Raw genomic sequence first — 23,300 nt, forward strand, 5'->3', positions numbered from 1 at the left:
ACCTGATTTAGAATTCCTCACAATCAAATGTAGACCGCATTATCTACCAAGAGAATTCTCTTCGATTATAATCACAGCCGTATATATCCCCCCCCCAAGCAGACACATCGATGGCTCTGAACGAACTTTATTTAACTCTCTGCAAACTGGAAACGATTTATCCGGAGGCTGCATTCATTGTAGCTGGGGATTTTAACAAGGCTAATCTGAAAACAAGACTCCCTAAATTTTATCAGCATATCGATTGCGCAACCAGGGGTGGAAAGACCCTGGATCATTGTTACTCTAACTTCCGCGACGTATATAAGGCCCTGCCCCGCCCCCCTTTCGGAAAAGCTGACCACGACTCCATTTTGTTGATCCCTGCCTACAGACAGAAACTAAAACAAGAAGCTCCCACGCTGAGGTCTGTCCAACGCTGGTCTGACCAAGCTGACTCCACACTCCAAGACTGCTTCCATCACGTGGACTGGGAGATGTTTCGTATTGCGTCAGACAACAACATTGACGAATACGCTGATTCGGTGTGCGAGTTCATTAGAACGTGCGTTGAAGATGTCGTTCCCATAGCAACGATTAAAACATTCCCTAACCAGAAACCGTGGATTGATGGCAGCATTCGTGTGAAACTGAAGGCGCGAACCACTGCTTTTAATCAGGGCAAGGTGTCTGGTAACATGACGGAATACAAACAGTGCAGCTATTCCCTCCGCAAGGCTATCAAACAAGCTAAGCGCCAGTACAGAGACAAAGTAGAATCTCAATTCAACGGCTCAGACACAAGAGGCATGTGGCAGGGTCTACAGTCAATCAAGGACTACAGGAAGAAACCCAGCCCAGTCACGGACCATGATGTCTTGCTCCCAGGCAGACTAAATAACTTTTTGGCCCGCTTTGAGGACAATACAGTGCCACTGACACGGCCTGCAACGACAACATGCGGTCTCTCCTTCACTGCAGCCGAAGTGAGTAAGACATTTAAACGTGTTAACCCTCGCAAGGCTGCAGGCCCAGACGGCATCCCCAGCCGCGCCCTCAGAGCATGCGCAGACCAGCTGGCCGGTGTGTTTACGGACATATTCAATCAATCCCTATACCAGTCTGCCGTTCCCACATGCTTCAAGAGGGCCACCATTGTTCCTGTTCCCAAGAAAGCTAAGGTAACTGAGCTAAACGACTACCGCCCCGTAGCACTCACATCCGTCATCATGAAGTGCTTTGAGAGACTAGTCAAGGACCATATCACCTCCACCCTACCTGACACCCTAGACCCACTCCAATTTGATTACCGCCCAAATAGGTCCACAGACGATGCAATCTCAACCACACTGCACACTGCCCTAACCCATCTGGACAAGAGGAATACCTATGTGAGAATGCTGTTCATCGACTACAGCTCGGCATTCAACACCATAGTACCCTCCAAGCTCGTCATCAAGCTCGAGACCCTGGGTCTCGACCCCGCCCTGTGCAACTGGGTACTGGACTTCCTGACGGGCCGCCCCCAGGTGGTGAGGGTAGGCAACAACATCTCCTCCCCGCTGATCCTCAACACTGGGGCCCCACAAGGGTGCGTTCTGAGCCCTCTCCTGTACTCCCTGTTCACCCACGACTGCGTGGCCACGCACGCCTCCAACTCAATCATCAAGTTTGCGGACGACACAACAGTGGTAGGCTTGATTACCAACAACGACGAGACGGCCTACAGGGAGGAGGTGAGGGCCCTCGGAGTGTGGTGTCAGGAAAATAACCTCACACTCAACGTCAACAAAACTAAGGAGATGATTGTGGACTTCAGGAAACAGCAGAGGGAACACCCCCCCATCCACATCGATGGAACAGTAGTGGAGAGGGTAGCAAGTTTTAAGTTCCTCGGCATACACATCACAGACAAACTGAATTGGTCCACTCACACAGACAGCATCGTGAGGAAGGCGCAGCAGCGCCTCTTCAACCTCAGGAGGCTGAAGAAATTTGGCTTGTCACCAAAAGCACTCACAAACTTCTACAGATGCACAATCGAGAGCATCCTGGCGGGCTGTATCACCGCCTGGTATGGCAACTGCACCGCCCTCAACCGTAAGGCTCTCCAGAGGGTAGTGAGGTCTGCACAATGCATCACCGGGGGCAAACTACCTGCCCTCCAGGACACCTACACCACCCGATGCTACAGGAAGGCCAACAGGCCCACTGCCTGTTCACCCCGCTGTCATCCAGAAGGCGAGGTCAGTACAGGTGCATCAAAGCTGGGACCGAGAGACTGAAAAACAGCTTCTATCTCAAGGCCATCAGACTGTTAAACAGCCACCACTAACATTGAGTGGCTACTGCCAACACACTGTCAATGCCACTGACTCTACTCCAGCCACTTTAATCATGGGAATTGATGGGAAATGATGTAAATATATCACTAGCCACTTTAAACAATGCTACCTTATATAATGTTACTTACCCTACATTATTCATCTCATATGCATACGTAGATACTGTACTCTATATCATCGACTGCATCCTTATGTAATACATGTATCACTAGCCACTTTAACTATGCCACTTGGTTTACATACTCATCTCATATGTATATACTGTACTCGATATCACCTACTGTATCTTGCCTATGCTGCTCTGTACCATCACTCATTCATATATCCTTATGTACATATTCTTTATCCCCTTACACTGTGTATAAGACAGTAGTTTTTTGGAATTGTTAGTTAGAATACTTGTTCGTTATTACTGCATTGTCGGAACTAGAAGCACAAGCATTTCGCTACACTCGCATTAACATCTGCTAACCATGTGTATGTGACAAATAAAATTTGATTTGATTTGATTTGGATTTATCATCAGAAAATTTGAATATCCGATTTTTGTCAGAAATACAAAAGTTCCATAATGATTAGTGTTTCCCTCCAGCCCTCTAGTGGTGAAATTACGGTAATACACATTATAAACACAGTAATACACAACAGGCTTTTGCACATTCAGATGGACTTAATTGACCTTTCACGAGGAAAATAAAATAGTCTGATTAGTGCCCACGAAATCATGAAAAACGAAACAATTATCTAGATTAATATTTATAAATCTTAATTGAAGATTAATTATTCAAAATGTATTTGATTGAAGAACACTTTACATCAGCGGCGGTCGTTAACATGAGGAAGGATGATGTCATGTTTTTAGAGAGGCCTTATTTCTCTTACAGCGAATTGGATGACTGTCGTTCATATTCCATTCACCCAGTTCAATGTAACATCCATAGGTTTAGGTTACTGTCGTTCATATTCCATTCACCCAGTTCAATGTAACATCCATAGGTTTAGGTTACTGTCATTCATATTCCATTCACCCAGCTCTATGTAACATCAGGTTTAGGTTACTGTCATTCATATTCCATTCACCCAGCTCTAAGTAACATCAGGTTTAGGTTACTGTCATTCATATTCCATTCACCCAGCTCTGTGTAACATCAGGTTTAGGTTACTGTCATTCATATTCCATTCACCCAGCTCTAAGTAACATCAGGTTTAGGTTACTGTCATTCATATTCCATTCACCCAGCTCTAAGTAACATCAGGTTTAGGTTACTGTCGTTCATATTCCATTCACCCAGCTCTGTGTAACATCAGGTTTAGGTTACTGTCATTCATATTCCATTCACCCAGCTCTAAGTAACATCCATAGGTTTAGGTTACTGTCATTCATATTCCATTCACCCAGCTCTAAGTAACATCAGGTTTAGGTTACTGTCATTCATATTCCATTCACCCAGCTCTAAGTAACATCAGGTTTAGGTTACTGTCATTCATATTCCATTCACCCAGCTCTAAGTAACATCAGGTTTAGGTTACTGTCATTCATATTCCATTCACCCAGCTCTGTGTAACATCAGGTTTAGGTTACCGTCGTTCATATTCCATTCACCCAGCTCTAAGTAACATCAGGTTTAGGTTACTGTCATTCATATTCCATTCACCCAGTTCAATGTAACATCCATAGGTTTAGGTTACTGTCGTTCATATTCCATTCACCCAGCTCTAAGTAACATCCATAGGTTTAGGTTACTGTCATTCATATTCCATTCACCCAGTTCAATGTAACATCCATAGGTTTAGGTTACTGTCGTTCATATTCCATTCACCCAGCTCTAAGTAACATCCATAGGTTTAGGTTACTGTCATTCATATTCCATTCACCCAGTTCAATGTAACATCCATAGGTTTAGGTTACTGTCGTTCATATTCCATTCACCCAGCTCTAAGTAACATCCATAGGTTTAGGTTACTGTCATTCATATTCCATTCACCCAGTTCAATGTAACATCCATAGGTTTAGGTTACTGTCGTTCATATTCCATTCACCCAGCTCTAAGTAACATCCATAGGTTTAGGTTACTGTCATTCATATTCCATTCACCCAGTTCAATGTAACATCCATAGGTTTAGGTTACTGTCGTTCATATTCCATTCACCCAGCTCTAAGTAACATCCATAGGTTTAGGTTACTGTCATTCATATTCCATTCACCCAGTTCAATGTAACATCCATAGGTTTAGGTTACTGTCGTTCATATTCCATTCACCCAGCTCTAAGTAACATCCATAGGTTTAGGTTACTGTCATTCATATTCCATTCACCCAGTTCAATGTAACATCCATAGGTTTAGGTTACTGTCGTTCATATTCCATTCACCCAGCTCTAAGTAACATCCATAGGTTTAGGTTACTGTCATTCATATTCCATTCACCCAGTTCAATGTAACATCCATAGGTTTAGGTTACTGTCGTTCATATTCCATTCACCCAGCTCTAAGTAACATCCATAGGTTTAGGTTACTGTCGTTCATATTCCATTCACCCAGCTCTATGTAACATCCATAGGTTTCGGCTACTACATGATACTCAAATTTTCCCTATACCCATCATGAGGTTGCTACAACCTGGCTTATGAATGAAAGTTTACAAAGTAGGTGCGCAGATCAAGAGGGCTCCATGAGTTGCACAGCAGTGGTCTAAGGCACTGCATCTCAGTGCAAGAAGCATCACTACAGTCCCTGGTTTGAATCCAGGCTGTATCACATAAGGCCGTGATTGGTTGTCCCATAGGGCGGCGCACAATTGGTCCAGCGTCGTCTGGGTTTGCCGGGGTAGGGTGTCATTGTAAATAAGAATTTGCTATTAACTGACATGCCTGGTTAAATAAAAAATATAATTTTGAGTAATCAAAGAAACAGTCAGTGACACATTCAATACCGCCTGGCACACTCTTGCCTGCATCTAGCTGATCTAGGGTCACATCAACAAAAAAAAAATCACATGCGCCAAGTACAACAAGTGTAGACCTTATAGTGAAATGCTTACTTACAACCCCTTAAAACCTCTACAGGACCGGTGTCCCGTGCTTGGGAGCTAACGTACGCTAATGTGATTAGCATGAGGATGTAAGAAACAAAAAAAATCCCAGGACAGAGACATATCTGATATGGGCAGAAAGCTTATATTCTTGTTAATCTAACTGCACTGTCCAATTTACAGTAGCTATTACAGTGAAATAATACCTTGCTATTGTTTGAGGAGAGTGCACAGTTATGAACTTGAAAATGTATGAATAAACCAATTAGGCACATTTGGGCAGTCTTGATACAACATTTTGAATAGATATGCAATAGTTCATTGGATCAGTCTAAAACGTTGCACATACACTGCTGCCATCTAGTGGCCAGTCTAAATTGTGCATGGGCTGGAATAATTCATTATGGCCTTTCTCTTGCATTTCAAATATTACGCTACAGTTATTATTTTTTAAACGTATGTTTTTTTCTTTTGTATTCTCTTTGACCAGATCTAATGTGTTATATTCTCCTACATTCATTTCACTTTTCCACAAGCAAGAATATGCATATCCTTTGCTTCAGGTCCTGAGCTACAGGCAGTTAGATTTGGGGATGTCATTTTAGGAGGCGAACATGTAAAAAAAGGGGCAGATCCTTAAGACAATGCAGTTAAGAAAAATAAGTGTTAATTAAAATATGAAAATAAAAGTAACAAATAATTAAAGATCACTAGTAAAATAACTGTAGCGAGGCTTTATACAGGGGGTACCGGTACAGAGTCAATGTGGAGGCTTTATACAGGGGGTACCGGTACAGAGTCAATGCGGAGGCTATATACAGGGGGTACTGGTACAGAGTCAATGTGGAGGCTATATACAGGGGGTACTGGTACAGAGTCAATGCGGAGGCTATATACAGGGGGTACCGGTACAGAGTCAATGTGGAGGCTATATACAGGGGGTACTGGTACAGAGTCAATGTGGAGGCTATATACAGGGGGTACCGGTACAGAGTCAATGTGGAGGCTATATACAGGGGGTACCGGTACAGAGTCAATGTGGAGGCCTTATTATAGCAGGGGGTAACTGGTACAGAGTCAAGGTGGAGGGCTTATATACAGGGGGTACCGGTACAGAGTCAAGTGTGGAAGGCTATATACAGGGGGGTAAACCGGTAACAGAGTCAGTGTGGGAGGCAATAATACATGGGGGTACCGGTACAGAGTCAAGTGTGGTAGGCTATATAACAGGGGGTAGCCGGGACAGGAAGTCCAATGTGGAGCTTATATACAGGGGTTACCGGTACAGAGTCAAGTGTGGAGGCTATATACAGGGGGTACCGGTACAGAGTCAGTGTGGAGCGCTATATACAAGGGGGTACCCGGTACAGAGTCATGTGGAGGCTTTAATACAGGGGGTACCGGTACAGAAAAAGTCAATGTGGAGGCTATATACAGTGGGTAACCGGTACAGAGTCAATGGGGAGGCTATATAACGGGGGGTACCGGTACAGAAGCAGTGTGGGAGGCTTATTACAGGGGGTACGGTACAGAGTCAGTGGGAGAGCATTACTACAGGGGGTACCGGTACAGGGGGAGTCAATGTGGGAGAAGGCTATATCACGGGGGTAACCGTTGTACATGAGTCAATGTGGGAAATGCTAATTACAAAGGGGGTACCCTGTTACGAAGTCATTTGGAGGCTATAATACAGGGGGTACCGGTACAGAGTCAATGTGGAGGCTATATACAGGGGGTACCGGTACAGAGTCAATGTGGAGGCTATATACAGGGGGTACCGGTACAGAGTCAATGTGGAGGCTATATACAGGGGGTACCGGTACAGAGTCAATGTGGAGGCTATATACAGGGGGTACCGGTACAGAGTCAATGTGGAGGCTATATACAGGGGGTACCGGTACAGAGTCAATGTGGAGGCTATATACAGGGGGTACCGGTACAGAGTCAATGTGGAGGCTATATACAGGGGGTACCGGTACAGAGTCAATGTGGAGGCTATATACAGGGGGTACCGGTACAGAGTCAATGTGGAGGCTATATACAGGGGGTACCGGTACAGAGTCAATGTGGAGGCTATATACAGGGGGTACCGGTACAGAGTCAATGTGGAGGCTATATACAGGGGGGTACTGGTACAGAGTCAATGTGGAGGCTATATACAGGGGGTACCGGTACAGAGTCAATGTGGAGGCTATATACAGGGGGTACCGGTACAGAGTCAATGTGGAGGCTATATACAGGGGGTACCGTACAGAGTCAATGTGGAGGCTAATATACAGGGGGTATCCGGTACGAAGTCGTAATGTGGAGGCTTATATACAGGGGGTACCTGAGTACAAAGTGAGTCATGTGGAGGCCTATATACAAGGGGGTACTGGTACAGAGGGCAATGTGGTAGGCTAATATACAGGGGGTACCGGTAACAGAGTAATGTGGAGGCTATATAACAGGGGTACCGGTACAGAGTCAATGTGGAGGCTATCATACATAGGGTAACTGGTACAGAGTCAATGTTGGAGGCTATATAAACGGGGGTAACCAGGTAACAGAGTCAACTGTGGAGGCTATATACAGGGTGTACTGTACAGAGTCAATGTGGAGGCTATATACGGGGGTACCGGTAAACAGAGTCAGTGTGGAGGCTATATACAGGGGGTACCGGTAAGAGAGTCAATGGGAATGTGGAGGCTATATACAGGGGGTACCGGTACAGAGTCAATGTGGAGGCTATATACAGGGGGTACCGGTACAGAGTCAATGTGGAGGCTATATACAGGGGGTACCGGTACAGAGTCAATGTGGAGGCTATATACAGGGGGTACCGGTACAGAGTCAATGTGGAGGCTATATACAGGGGGTACCGGTACAGAGTCAATGTGGAGGCTATATACAGGGGGTACCGGTACAGAGTCAATGTGGAGGCTATATACAGGGGGTACCGGTACAGAGTCAATGTGGAGGCTATATACAGGGGGTACCGGTACAGAGTCAATGTGGAGGCTATATACAGGGGGTACCGGTACAGAGTCAATGTGGAGGCTATATACAGGGGGTACCGGTACAGAGTCAATGTGGAGGCTATATACAGGGGTACCGGTACAGAGTCAATGTGGAGGCTATATACAGGGGGTACCGGTACAGAGTCAATGTGGAGGCTATATACAGGGGGTACCGGTACAGAGTCAATGTGGAGGCTATATACAGGGGGTACCGGTACAGAGTCAATGTGGAGGCTATATACAGGGGGTACCGGTACAGAGGTCAATGTGGCAGGCTATATACAGGGGGTACCGGTACAGAGTCAATGTGGAGGCTATATCAGGGGGTACCGTACAGAGTCAATGTGGAGGCTATATACAGGGGGTACTGGTACCAGAGTCAATGTGGAGGCTATATACAGGGGTACTGGTACAGAGTCAATGTGGAGGCTATATACCAGGGGGTACCGGTACAGAGTCAATGTGGAGGCTTATATACATGCGGGTACCGGTACAGAGTCAATGTGGAGGCTATATACAGGGGGTACCTGGTACAGAGTCAATGTGGAGGCTATATACAAGGGGGTACCGGTACAGAGTCAATGTGGAGGCTATATACAGGGGGGTACCGGTACAGAGTCAATGTGGAGGCTATATACAGGGGGTACCGGTACAGAGTCAATGTGGAAGGCTATATACAGGGGGTACCGGTACAGAGTCAATGTGGAGGCTATATACAGGGGGTACGGTACAGAGTCAATGTGGAGGCTATATACATGGGGTACCGGTACAGAGTCAATGTGGAGGCTATATACAGGGGGTACCGGTACAGAGTCAATGTGGAGGCTATATACAGGGGGTACCGGTACAGAGTCAATGTGGAGGCTATATACAGGGGGTACCGGTACAGAGTCAATGTGGAGGCTATATACAGGGGGTACCGGTACAGAGTCAATGTGGAGGCTATATACAGGGGGTACCGGTACAGAGTCAATGTGGAGGCTATATACAGGGGGTACCGGTACAGAGTCAATGTGGAGGCTATATACAGGGGGTACCGGTACAGAGTCAATGTGGAGGCTATATACAGGGGGTACCGGTACAGAGTCAATGTGGAGGCTATATACAGGGGGTACCGGTACAGAGTCAATGTGGAGGCTATATACAGGGGGTACCGGTACAGAGTCAATGTGGAGGCTATATACAGGGGGTACCGGTACAGAGTCAATGTGGAGGCTATATACAGGGGGTACCGGTACAGAGTCAATGTGGAGGCTATATACAGGGTGGTACCGGTACAGAGTCATGTGGAGGCTATATACAGGGTGTACCGTACAGGTAATGTGGAGGACCTCTATACAGTGGGTACCAGTACAGAGTCATGTGGAGGCTATATACAGGGGGTACCGGTACAGAGTCAATGTGGAGGCTATATACAGGGGGTACTGGTACAGAGTCAATGTGGAGGCTATATACAGGGGTACCGGTACAGAGTCAACTGTGGAGGCTATATACAGGGGGTACCGGTAACAGAGTCAATGTGGAGGCTATATACAGGGGTACCGGTACAGAGTCAATGTGAGGCTATATACAGGGGGTACCGGTACAGAGTCAATGTGGAGGCTATATACAGGGGTACGGTACAGAGTCAATGTGGAGGCTATATACAGGGGGTACCGGTACAGAGTCAATGTGGAGGCTATATACAGGGGTTACCGGTACAGAGTCAATGTGGAGGCTATATACAGGGGGTACAGGTAACAGAGTCAATGTGGAGGCTATATACAGGGGGTACCGGTACAGAGTCAATGTGGAGGCTATATACAGGGGTACCGGTACAGAGTCAATGTGGAGGCTATATACAGGGGTACCGGTACAGAGTCAATGTGGAGGCTATATACAGGGGGTACCGGTACAGAGTCAATGTGGAGGCTATATACAGGGGGTACCGGTACAGAGTCAATGTGGAGGCTATATACAGGGGGTACCGGTACAGAGTCAATGTGGAGGCTATATACAGGGGGTACCGGTACAGAGTCAATGTGGAGGCTATATACAGGGGGTACCGGTACAGAGTCAATGTGGAGGCTATATACAGGGGGTACCGGTACAGAGTCAATGTGGAGGCTATATACAGGGGGTACCGGTACAGAGTCAATGTGGAGGCTATATACAGGGGGTACCGGTACAGAGTCAATGTGGAGGCTATATACAGGGGGTACCGGTACAGAGTCAATGTGGAGGCTATATACAGGGGGTACCGGTACAGAGTCAATGTGGAGGCTATATACAGGGGGTACCGGTACAGAGTCAATGTGGAGGCTATATACAGGGGGTACCGGTACAGAGTCAATGTGGAGGCTATATACAGGGGGGTACCGTACAGAGTCAATGTGGAGGCTATATACAGGGGGTACCGGTACAGAGTCAATGTGGAGGCTATATACAGGGGGTACCGGTACAGAGTCAATGGTGGAGGCTATATACAGGGGTACGATACAGAGTCAATGTGGAGGCTATATACAGGGGGTACGGTACAGAGTCAATGTGGAGGCTATATACAGGGGGTACCGGTACAGAGTCAATGTGGAGGCTATATACAGGGGGTACCGGTACAGAGTCATGTGGAGGCTATCTAAGGGGGTACCGGTACAGAGTCATGTGGAGGCTATATACAGGGGGTACCGGTACGAGTCATGTGGAGGCTATATACAGGGGGTACCGTACAGAGTCAATGTGGAGGCTATATACAGGGGGTACGGTACAGAGTCAATGTGGAGGCTATATACAGGGGGTACCGGTACAGAGTTCAATGCTGGAGGCTTATATACAGGGGGTACCGGTACAGAGTCAATGTGGAGGCTATATACAGGGGGTACCGGTACAGAGTCAATGTGGAGGCTATATACAGGGGGTACCGGTACAGAGTCAATGTGGAGGCTATATACAGGGGGTACCGGTACAGAGTCAATGTGGAGGCTATATACAGGGGGTACCGGTACAGAGTCAATGTGGAGGCTATATACAGGGGGTACCGGTACAGAGTCAATGTGGAGGCTATATACAGGGGGTACCGGTACAGAGTCAATGTGGAGGCTATATACAGGGGGTACCGGTACAGAGTCAATGTGGAGGCTATATACAGGGGGTACCGGTACAGAGTCAATGTGGAGGCTATATACAGGGGGTACCGGTACAGAGTCAATGTGGAGGCTATATACAGGGGGTACCGGTACAGAGTCAATGTGGAGGCTATATACAGGGGGTACCGGTACAGAGTCAATGTGGAGGCTATATACAGGGGGTACCGGTACAGAGTCAATGTGGAGGCTATATACAGGGGGTACCGGTACAGAGTCAATGTGGAGGCTATATACAGGGGGTACCGGTACAGAGTCAATGTGGAGGCTATATACAGGGGGTACCGGTACAGAGTCAATGTGGAGGCTATATACAGGGGGTACCGGTACAGAGTCAATGTGGAGGCTATATACAGGGGGTACCGGTACAGAGTCAATGTGGAGGCTATATACAGGGGGTACCGGTACAGAGTCAATGTGGAGGCTATATACAGGGGGTACCGGTACAGAGTCAATGTGGAGGCTATATACAGGGGGTACCGGTACAGAGTCAATGTGGAGGCTATATACAGGGGGTACCGGTACAGAGTCAATGTGGAGGCTATATACAGGGGGTACCGGTACAGAGTCAATGTGGAGGCTATATACAGGGGGTACCGGTACAGAGTCAATGTGGAGGCTATATACAGGGGGTACCGGTACAGAGTCAATGTGGAGGCTATATACAGGGGGTACCGGTACAGAGTCAATGTGGAGGCTATATACAGGGGGTACCGGTACAGAGTCAATGTGGAGGCTATATACAGGGGGTACCGGTACAGAGTCAATGTGGAGGCTATATACAGGGGGTACCGGTACAGAGTCAATGTGGAGGCTATATACAGGGGGTACCGGTACAGAGTCAATGTGGAGGCTATATACAGGGGGTACCGGTACAGAGTCAATGTGGAGGCTATATACAGGGGGTACCGGTACAGAGTCAATGTGGAGGCTATATACAGGGGGTACCGGTACAGAGTCAATGTGGAGGCTATATACAGGGGGTACCGGTACAGAGTCAATGTGGAGGCTATATACAGGGGGTACCGGTACAGAGTCAATGTGGAGGCTATATACAGGGGGTACCGGTACAGAGTCAATGTGGAGGCTATATACAGGGGGTACCGGTACAGAGTCAATGTGGAGGCTATATACAGGGGGTACCGGTACAGAGTCAATGTGGAGGCTATATACAGGGGTACCGGTACAGAGTCAATGTGGAGGCTATATACAGGGGGTACCGGTACAGAGTCAATGTGGAGGCTATATACAGGGGGTACCGGTACAGAGTCAATGTGGAGGCTATATACAGGGGGTACCGGTACAGAGTCAATGTGGAGGCTATATACAGGGGGTACCGGTACAGAGTCAATGTGGAGGCTATATACAGGGGGTACCGGTACAGAGTCAATGTGGAGGCTATATACAGGGGGTACCGGTACAGAGTCAATGTGGAGGCTATATACAGGGGGTACCGGTACAGAGTCAATGTGGAGGCTATATACAGGGGGTACCGGTACAGAGTCAATGTGGAGGCTATATACAGGGGTACCGGTACAGAGTCAATGTGGAGGCTATATACAGGGGGTACCGGTACAGAGTCAATGTGGAGGCTATATACAGGGGGTACCGGTACAGAGTCAATGTGGAGGCTATATACAGGGGGTACCGGTACAGAGTCAATGTGGAGGCTATATACAGGGGGTACCGGTACAGAGTCAATGTGGAGGCTATATACAGGGGGTACCGGTACAGAGTCAATGTGGAGGCTATATACAGGGGGTACCGGTTACAGAGTCAATGTGGAGGCTATTTACAGGGGGGGTACGTGTCAATGTGGAGGGCTATATACAGGGGGTACCGCGTACAGAGTCAATGTGGAGGCTATCTACAGGGGGTACCGGTACAGAGTCAATGTGGAGGCTATATACAGGGGGTACCGGTACAGAGTCAATGTGGAGGCTATATACAGGGGGTACCGGTACAGAGTCAATGTGGAGGCTTATACAGGGGGTATACCGGTACAGAGTCAATGTGGAGGCTATATACAGGGGGTACCGGTACAGAGTCAATGTGGAGGCTATATACAGGGGTACCGGTACAGAGTCAATGTGGAGGCTATATACAGGGGGTAACTGTACAGAGTCAATGTGGAGGCTATATACAGGGGGTACCGTACAGAGTCAATGTGGAGGTTATATAAGGGGGTACGGTACAGAGTCAATGTGGAGGCTATATACAGGGGGTACCGGTTACAGAGTCAATGTGGAGGCTATATACAGGGGGTACCGGTACAGAGTCAATGTGGAGGCTATATACAGGGGGTACCGGTACAGAGTCAATGTGGAGGCTATATACAGGGGGTACCGGTACAGAGTCAATGTGGAGGCTATATACAGGGGGTACCGGTACAGAGTCAATGTGGAGGCTATATACAGGGGGTACCGGTACAGAGTCAATGTGGAGGCTATATACAGGGGGTACCGGTACAGAGTCAATGTGGAGGCTATATACAGGGGGTACCGGTACAGAGTCAATGTGGAGGCTATATACAGGGGGTACCGGTACAGAGTCAATGTGGAGGCTATATACAGGGGGTACCGGTACAGAGTCAATGTGGAGGCTATATACAGGGGGTACCGGTACAGAGTCAATGTGGAGGCTATATACAGGGGGTACCGGTACAGAGTCAATGTGGAGGCTATATACAGGGGGTACCGGTACAGAGTCAATGTGGAGGCTATATACAGGGGGTACCAGTACAGAGTCAATGTGGAGGCTATATACAGGGGGTACCAGTACAGAGTCAATGTGGAGGCTATATACAGGGGGTACCGGTACAGAGTCAATGTGGAGGCTATATACAGGGGGGTACCGGTTACAGAGTTCAATGTGGAGGCTATATACAGGGGGTACCGGTACAGAGTCAATGTGGAGGCTATATACAGGGGGTACCGGTACCGAGTCAATGTGGGCTATAATACAGGGGTACCGTACAGAGTCAATGTGGAGGCTATATACAGGGGGTACCGGTACAGAGTCAATGTGGAGGCTATATACAGGGGGTACCGGTACAGAGTCAATGTGGAGGCATATACAGGGGTACCGGTACAGAGTCAATGTGGAGGCCTATATACAGGGGGTACTGGTACAGAGTCAATGTGGAGGCTATATACAGGGGGTACCGGTACAGAGTCAATGTGGAGGCTATATACAGGGGGTTACCGGTTAAGAGTCAAGTGGAGGCTATATACAGGGGTACGAGTACAGAGTCAATGTGGAGGCTATATACAGGGGTACCAGTACAGAGTCAATGTCAATGGGAGGCTATATACAGTGGGTACCAGGTACAGAGTAATGTGGACGGCTATATACAGGGGGTACCGGTACAGAGTCAATGTGGAGGCTATATACAGGGGGTACCGTACAGAGTCAATGTGGAGGCTATATACAGGGGGTACCGGTACAGAGTCATGTGGAGGCTATATACAGGGGGTACCGGTACAGAGTCAATGTGGAGGCTATATACAGGGGTACCGGTACAGAGTCAATGTGGAGGCTATATCACAGGGTGTTGTACCGGTACAGAGTCAATGTGGAGGCTATATACAGGGGTTACCGGTACAGAGTCAATGTGGAGGCTATATACAAGGGGGTACCGTACAGAGTCAATGTGGAGGCTATATACAGGGGGTACCGGTACAGAGTCAATGTGGAGGCTATATACAGGGGTACCGGTACAGAGTCAATGTGGAGGCTATATACAGGGGGTACCGGTACAGAGTCAATGTGGAGGCTATATACAGGGGGTACCGGTACAGAGTCAATGTGGAGGCTCTATACAGGGGGTACCGGTACAGAGTCAATGTGGAGGCTATATACAGGGGGTACCGGTACAGAGTCAATGTGGAGGCTATATACAGGGGTTACCGGTACAGAGTCAATGTGGAGGCTATATACAGGGGGGGTACCTGTACAGAGTCAATGTGGAGGCTATATTACAGGGGGTACCGTACGTAGTAAATGGGAGGCTATATACAGGGGGTACCGGTACAGAGTCAATGTGGAGGCTATATACAGGGGGTACGGTACAGAGTCAATGTGGAGGCTATATACAGGGGGGTACGGTACAGAGTCAATGTGGAGGCTTATATACAGGGGGTACGGTACAGAGTCAACTTGTGGAGGTTATATCCAGGGGGGTACCCGGTACAGAGTCAATGTGGAGGCTATATACAGGGGGGTACCGGTACAGAGTCAATGTGGAGGCTATATACAGGGGTCCGGTACAGAGTCAATGTGGAGGCTATATACAGGGGGTACCGGTACAGAGTCAATGTGAGGCTATATACAGGGGGTACCGGTACAGAGTCAATGTGGAGGCTATATACAGGGGGTACCGGTACAGAGTCAATGTGGAGGCTATATACAGGGGGTACCGGTACAGAGTCAATGTGGAGGCTATATACAGGGGGTACCGGTACAGAGTCAATGTGGAGGCTATATACAGGGGGTACCGGTACAGAGTCAATGTGGAGGCTATATACAGGGGGTACCGGTACAGAGTCAATGTGGAGGCTATATACAGGGGGTACCGGTACAGAGTCAATGTGGAGGCTATATACAGGGGGTACCGGTACAGAGTCAATGTGGAGGCTATATACAGGGGGTACCGGTACAGAGTCAATGTGGAGGCTATATACAGGGGGTACCGGTACAGAGTCAATGTGGAGGCTATATACAGGGGGTTAGTGAGGTATACAGGGGGTACCGGTACAGAGTCAATGTGGAGGCTATATACAGGGGGTACCGGTACAGAGTCCAATGGTGGAGGCTATATACAGGGGGTACCGGTACAGAGTCAATGTGGAGGCTATATACAGGGGGTACCGGTACAGAGTCAATGTGGAGGCTATATACAGGGGGTACCGGTACAGAGTCAATGTGGAGGCTATATACAGGGGGTACCGGTACAGAGTCAATGTGGAGGCTATATACAGGGGTACCGGTACAGAGTCAATGTGGAGGCTTATACAGGGGGTACCGGTACAAGAGTCAATGTGGAGGCTATATACAGGGGTACCGGTACAGAGTCATATGTGGAGGCTATATACAGGGGGTACCGGTACAGAGTCAAGTGGAGGCTATATACAGGGGGTACGGTACAGAGTCAATGTGGAGGCTATATACAGGGGGTACCGGTACAGAGTCAATGTGGAGGCTATATACAGGGGGTACGGTACAGAGTCAATGTGGAGTGCTATCTACGGGGGTACCGGTACAGAGTCATGTGGAGGCTTATATACAGGGGGTACCGGTACAGAGTCAATGTGGAGGCTATATACAGGGGGTACCGGTACAGAGTCAATGTGGAGGCTATATACAGGGGGTACCGGACAGAGTCAATGTGGAGGCTATATACAGGGGTACCGGTACAGAGTCAATGTGGAGGCTATATACAGGGGGTACCGGTACAGAGTCAATGTGGAGGCTATATACAGGGGTACGGTACAGAGTCAATGTGGAGGCTATATACAGGGGGTACCGGTACAGAGTCAATGTGGAGGCTATATACAGGGGGTACCGGTTACAGAGTCAATGTGAGGCTATATACAGGGGGTACCGGTACAGAGTCAATGTGGAGGCTATATACAGGGGGTACCGGTACAGAGTCAATGTGGAGGCTATATACAGGGGGTACCTGGTACAGCGTCAATGTGGAGGCTATATACAGGGGGTTACCGGTACAGAGTCAATGTGGAGGCTTATATAAGGGGGTACTGGTACAGAGTAAATGTTGAGGCTATATACTGGGGGTACCGGTACAGAGTCAATGTGGAGGCTATATACAGGGGGTACCAGTACAGAGTCAATGTGGAGGCTATATACAGGGGGTACCAGTACAGAGTCAATGTGGAGGCTATATACAGGGGGTACCAGGTACAGAGTTCAATGTGGAGGCTATATCCAGGGGGTACCGGTACAGAGTCAATGTGGAGGCTATATACAGGGGTACCGGTACATATGTGGAGGCTATATACAGGGGTACGGTTACAGAGTCAATGTGGAGGCTATATACAGGGGGTACCTGTTACAGAGTCAATGTGGAGGCTATATACAGGGGTAACCGGTACAGAGTCAATGTGGAGGCTATATACAGGGGGTACCGGTACAGAGTCAATGTGGAGGCTATATACAGGGGGGTACAGAGTCAATGTGGAGGCTATATACAGGGGGTACCGGTACAGAGTCAATGTGGAGGCTATATACATGCCGTTACCAGAGTCAATGTGGAGGCAATACAGGGGGTACCGTACAGAGTCAATGTGGAGGCTATATACAGGGGGTACCGGTACAGAGTCAATGGGGAGGCTATATACAGGGGGTACGTACAGAGTCAATGTGGAGGCTATATACAGGGGTACCAGTACAGAGTCAATGTGGAGGCTATATACAGGGGGTACCGTACTAGAGTCAATGTGGAGGCTATATACAGGGGGTACCGGTACAGAGTCAATGTGTGAGGCTATAATACAGGGGGTACCGGTAGCGAGAGTCAATGTGGAGGCTATATACAGGGGGTACCGGTACAGAGTCAATGTGGAGGCTATATACAGGGGGTACCGGTACAGAGTCAATGTGGAGGCTATATACAGGGGGTACGGTACAGAGTCAATGTGGAGGTATATACAGGGGGTACCGGTACAGAGTCAATGTGGAGGTTATATACAGGGGTACCGGTACAGAGTCAATGTGGAGGCTATATACAGGGGGTACCGGTACAGAGTCAATGTGGAGGCTATATACAGGGGTACCGGTACAGAGTCAATGTGGAGGCTATATACAGGGGTACCGGTACAGAGTCAATGTGGAGGCTATATACAGGGGGTACCGGTACAGAGTCAATGTGGAGGCTATATACAGGGGGTACCGGTACAGAGTCAATGTGGAGGCTATATACAGGGGGTACCGGTCAGAGTCAATGTGGAGGCTATATACAGGGTGGTACCGGTACAGAGTCAATGTGGAGGTATATACAGGGGGTACCGGTACAGAGTCAATGTGGAGGCCTATATACAGGGGGTACCGGTACAGAGTCAATGTGGAGGCTATATACAGGGGGTACCGGTACAGAGTCAATGTGGAGGCTATATACAGGGGGTACCGGTACAGAGTCAATGTGGAGGCTATTACAGGGGGTACCGGCTACAGAGTCAATGTGGAGGTATATACAGGGGTACCGGTTACAGAGTCAATGTGGAGGCTATATACAGGGGGTACCGGTACAGAGTCAATGTGGAGGCTATATACAGGGGGTACCGGTACAGAGTCAATGTGGAGGGCCATATACAGGGGTACCGGTTACAGAGTCAATGTTGGCGGCTTATATACAAGGGGGTACCGGTACAGAGTTCAATGTGGAGGGTTATATACAGGGGGTACCGGTACAGAGTCAATTGTGGAGGCTTATATACCGGGGGTACCGGTACAGAGTCAATGTGGAGGCTATATTACAGGGGGTACCCGGTACAGAGTCAATGTGGCGGCTATATACAGGGGGTACCGGTACAGAGTCAATGTGAGGCTATATACAGCGGGGTACCGGTACAGAGTCAATGTGGAGGCTATATACAGGGGTACCGGTACAGAGTCAAGTGGAGGTGCTATTATACAGGGAGGTACCGGTACAGAGTCAATGTGGAGGCTATATACAGGGGGTACCGGTACAGAGTCAATGTGAGGCTATATACAGGGGGTACCGGTACAGAGTCAATGTGGAGGCTATATACAGGGGGTACCGGTACAGAGTCAATGTGGAGGCTAATATACCGGGGGGTACATGGTACAGAGTTCAAATGTGGAGGCTATATACCGGGGGTACCGGTACAGAGTCAATGTGGAGGCTATATACAGGGGGTACCGGTACAGAGTCAATGTGGAGGCTATATACAGGGGGTACCGGTACAGAGTCAATGTGGAGGCTATATACAGGGGGTACCGGTACAGAGTCAATGTGGAGGCTATATACAGGGGTACCGGTACAGAGTCAATGTGGAGGCTATATACAGGGGGTACCGGTACAGAGTCAATGTGGAGGCTATATACAGGGGGTACCGGTACAGAGTCAATGTGGAGGCTATATACAGGGGGTACCGGTACAGAGTCAATGTGGAGGCTATATACAGGGGGTACCGGTACAGAGTCAATGTGGAGGCTATATACAGGGGGTACCGGTACAGAGTCAATGTGGAGGCTATATACAGGGGGTACCGGTACAGAGTCAATGTGGAGGCTATATACAGGGGGTACCGGTACAGAGTCAATGTGGAGGCTATATACAGGGGGTACCGGTACAGAGTCAATGTGGAGGCTATATACAGGGGGTACCGGTACAGAGTCAATGTGGAGGCTATATACAGGGGGTACCGGTACAGAGTCAATGTGGAGGCTATATACAGGGGGTACCGGTACAGAGTCAATGTGGAGGCTATATACAGGGGTACCGGTACAGAGTCAATGTGGAGGCTATATACAGGGGGTACCGGTACAGAGTCAATGTGGAGGCTATATACAGGGGGTACCGGTACAGAGTCAATGTGGAGGCTATATACAGGGGGTACCGGTACAGAGTCAATGTGGAGGCTATATACAGGGGGTACCGGTACAGAGTCAATGTGGAGGCTATATACAGGGGGTACCGGTACAGAGTCAATGTGGAGGCTATATACAGGGGTACCGTACAGAGTCAATGTGGAGGCTATATACAGGGGGTACCGGTACAGAGTCAATGTGGAGGTTATATACAGGGGGTACCGGTACAGAGTCAATGTGGAGGCTATATACAGGGGTACCGGTACAGAGTCAATGTGGAGGTTATATACAGGGGTACCGGTACAGAGTCAATGTGGAGGCTATATACAGGGGGTACCGGTACAGAGTCAATGTGGAGGCTATATACAGGGGGTACCGGTACAGAGTCAATGTGGAGGCTATATACAGGGGGTACCGGTACAGAGTCAATGTGGAGGCTATATACAGGGGGTACCGGTACAGAGTCAATGTGGAGGCTATATACAGGGGGTACGGTACAGAGTCAATGTGGAGGCTATATACAGGGGGTACCGGTACAGAGTCAATGTGGAGGCTATATACAGGGGGTACCGGTACAGAGTCAATGTGGAGGCTATATACAGGGGGTACCGGTACAGAGTCAATGTGGAGGCTATATACAGGGGGTACTGGTACAGAGTCAATGTGGAGGCTAATATACAGGGGGTACCGGTACAGAGTCAATGTGGAGGCTATATACAGGGGGTACTGGTACAGAGTAAATGTTGAGGCTATATACTGGGGGTACCGGTACAGAGTCAATGTGGAGGCTATATACAGGGGGTACCGGTACAGAGTCAATGTGGAGGCTATATACAGGGGGTACCGGTACAGAGTCAATGTGGAGGCTATATACAGGGGGTACCGGTACAGAGTCAATGTGGAGGCTATATACAGGGGGTACCGGTACAAAGTCAATGTGGAGGCTATATACAGGGGGTACCGGTACAGAGTCAATGTGGAGGCTATATACAGGGGGTACCGGTACAGAGTCAATGTGGAGGCTATATACAGGGGGTACTGGTACAGAGTCAATGTGGAGGCTATATACAGGGGGTACCGGTACAGAGTCAATGTGGAGGCTATATACAGGGGGTACTGGTACAGAGTAAATGTTGAGGCTATATACTGGGGGTACCGGTACAGAGTCAATGTGGAGGCTATATACAGGGGGTACCGGTACAGAGTCAATGTGGAGGCTATATACAGGGGGTACCGGTACAGAGTCAATGTGGAGGCTATATACAGGGGGTACCGGTACAGAGTCAATGTGGAGGCTATATACAGGGGGTACCGGTACAAAGTCAATGTGGAGGCTATATACAGGGGGTACCGGTACAGAGTCAATGTGGGGGGGTACCGGTGTTGAGGTAATTGAGGCAATATGTACATGTAGGTAGAGTTATTAAAGTGACTTTGCATAGATAATAACAGAGTAGCAACAGCGTAGAAGTCTGTGTGTGTGGGGGGGGGGGGGGGGGGGATACAAATAGTCTGTGTAGCCATTTGATTAGCTGTTCAGGAGTCTTATGGCTTGGGGTAGAAGCTGTTTAGAAGCCATCACCATGGAAACAGTGTGTTGTGAGCCAATGGGGGAAGTGGGAGTCCCAGACCAGAGTGGGAAAGTTGTTCGCAGGGAATATTTTGGTGCCATCAGCAGTTTTCCTTACTGGCTGGTCCCATGCCACATTTGTAGAAACGTGTCACCTCCTCAGCCTGGTGTCCATGTCGTGGTGACAGTTCACCAACATACATCACCTCTACTTTGTGCCAGAGGTTAAAACCACATGTGGACCCTGCAGACGGAGGCTATTCTGGCTTCAATTGGTGACAGACCACTGATTGTATCCGGAGACGCACGCTGAGATGCGCGAGGCCACTGTGCCTCCTACACAGTGGCTCCTACACCATCCTGGACTGCTTCTCATCTGATCCTCACCCAGGAGACATGGGACCGATGTGAAGAACAGCTACTGGTTGGAGACAGAGGGTTTAGAGAGATGCCTGCAACATATTGAGGTAAGCTATAAGCATGTTCTTTATTTAAAAAAATGTATATCGTTATGCAATGTGTAGGCCTACATTAGGTACCTTTAGTAACAATGCTTTTTATTATCATCCTAACAGGCCCATGGATGCGTAGTTTAAACTCTGACCACCTGACAGGCATCCAAGTGTGAGGGTGTTCTTGAGGGACTCCAATCCTCATATCTGGCATGAGTACTACCTGTGGCACAATGCGAAAGGTGTGAGGAAACAGCTGTTGGCCATCGCGAAGCCAGAGGTACTTTGAAATATATTATAGTAAGCTCAGAACCCCCCAACTTGTCACAATATACTGTAGAAATTAATTTGGTTCTATTTGTTTTTTACAAATTAATTTTCAGGCAGAGGCGATAGTTCAAGTCAATGACTTGGGTGTCTCATTTGTTCCTGGTCTGTCTCAGGTACTGCCATGGGTGAGGGCAATCACACACCACTTGGGATACTGTGCCACCACTGCTGGTGTAAGAGTCCAGCTGGCGAAGGAAAAGGGGATCACTGTAGTTCACCACATCACATATGAGCACCCGCAACAGACCTCTCCCCCTACACACCTGAAGAGGAAGAAACACGACCCTGGCTGATCACAGCATCACCAGCTTTTGAGAAAGTGAGAAACATCATCCCCAACTTGAGATTGCTAAAGGATCTCTGTAAATACACTACATGTCCAAGAGTATGTGGACACCTGCTTGTCGAACATCTCCTTCCAAAGACATGGGCATCAATATAGAGTTGGTCTCCCTTTTGCTGCTATAACAGCCTCCATTCTTCTGGGAAGGCTTTCCACTAGATGTTGAAACATCGCTGCAGGGACTTGCTTCCATTCAGCCACAAGAACATTAGTGAGGTCGGGCAATGATGTTGGGCGATTAGGTCTGGCTCGCAGTCTGTGTTCCATTTCATACCAATGGTGTTTGATGGGGTTGAGGTCAGGGCTCTGTACAGGCCAGTCAAGTTCTTACACACCAATCTCGGCAAACTATTTCTGTATGGACCTCACTTTGTGCACGGGGGCATTGTCATGCTGAATCAGGAAAGGGCCTTCCCAAAACTGTTGCCACAAAGTTGGAAGCACAGAATCGTCTAGAATGTCATTGTATGCTGTAGTGTTAAGATTTCCCTTCACTGGAACTAAGGGGCACGAACCAAGAAAAACAACCCCAGACCATTATACCAAACTTTACAGTTGGCACG

Source organism: Oncorhynchus kisutch, linkage group LG12, assembly GCF_002021735.2.
Source record: "Oncorhynchus kisutch isolate 150728-3 linkage group LG12, Okis_V2, whole genome shotgun sequence".
Taxonomy (NCBI): domain Eukaryota; kingdom Metazoa; phylum Chordata; class Actinopteri; order Salmoniformes; family Salmonidae; genus Oncorhynchus; species Oncorhynchus kisutch.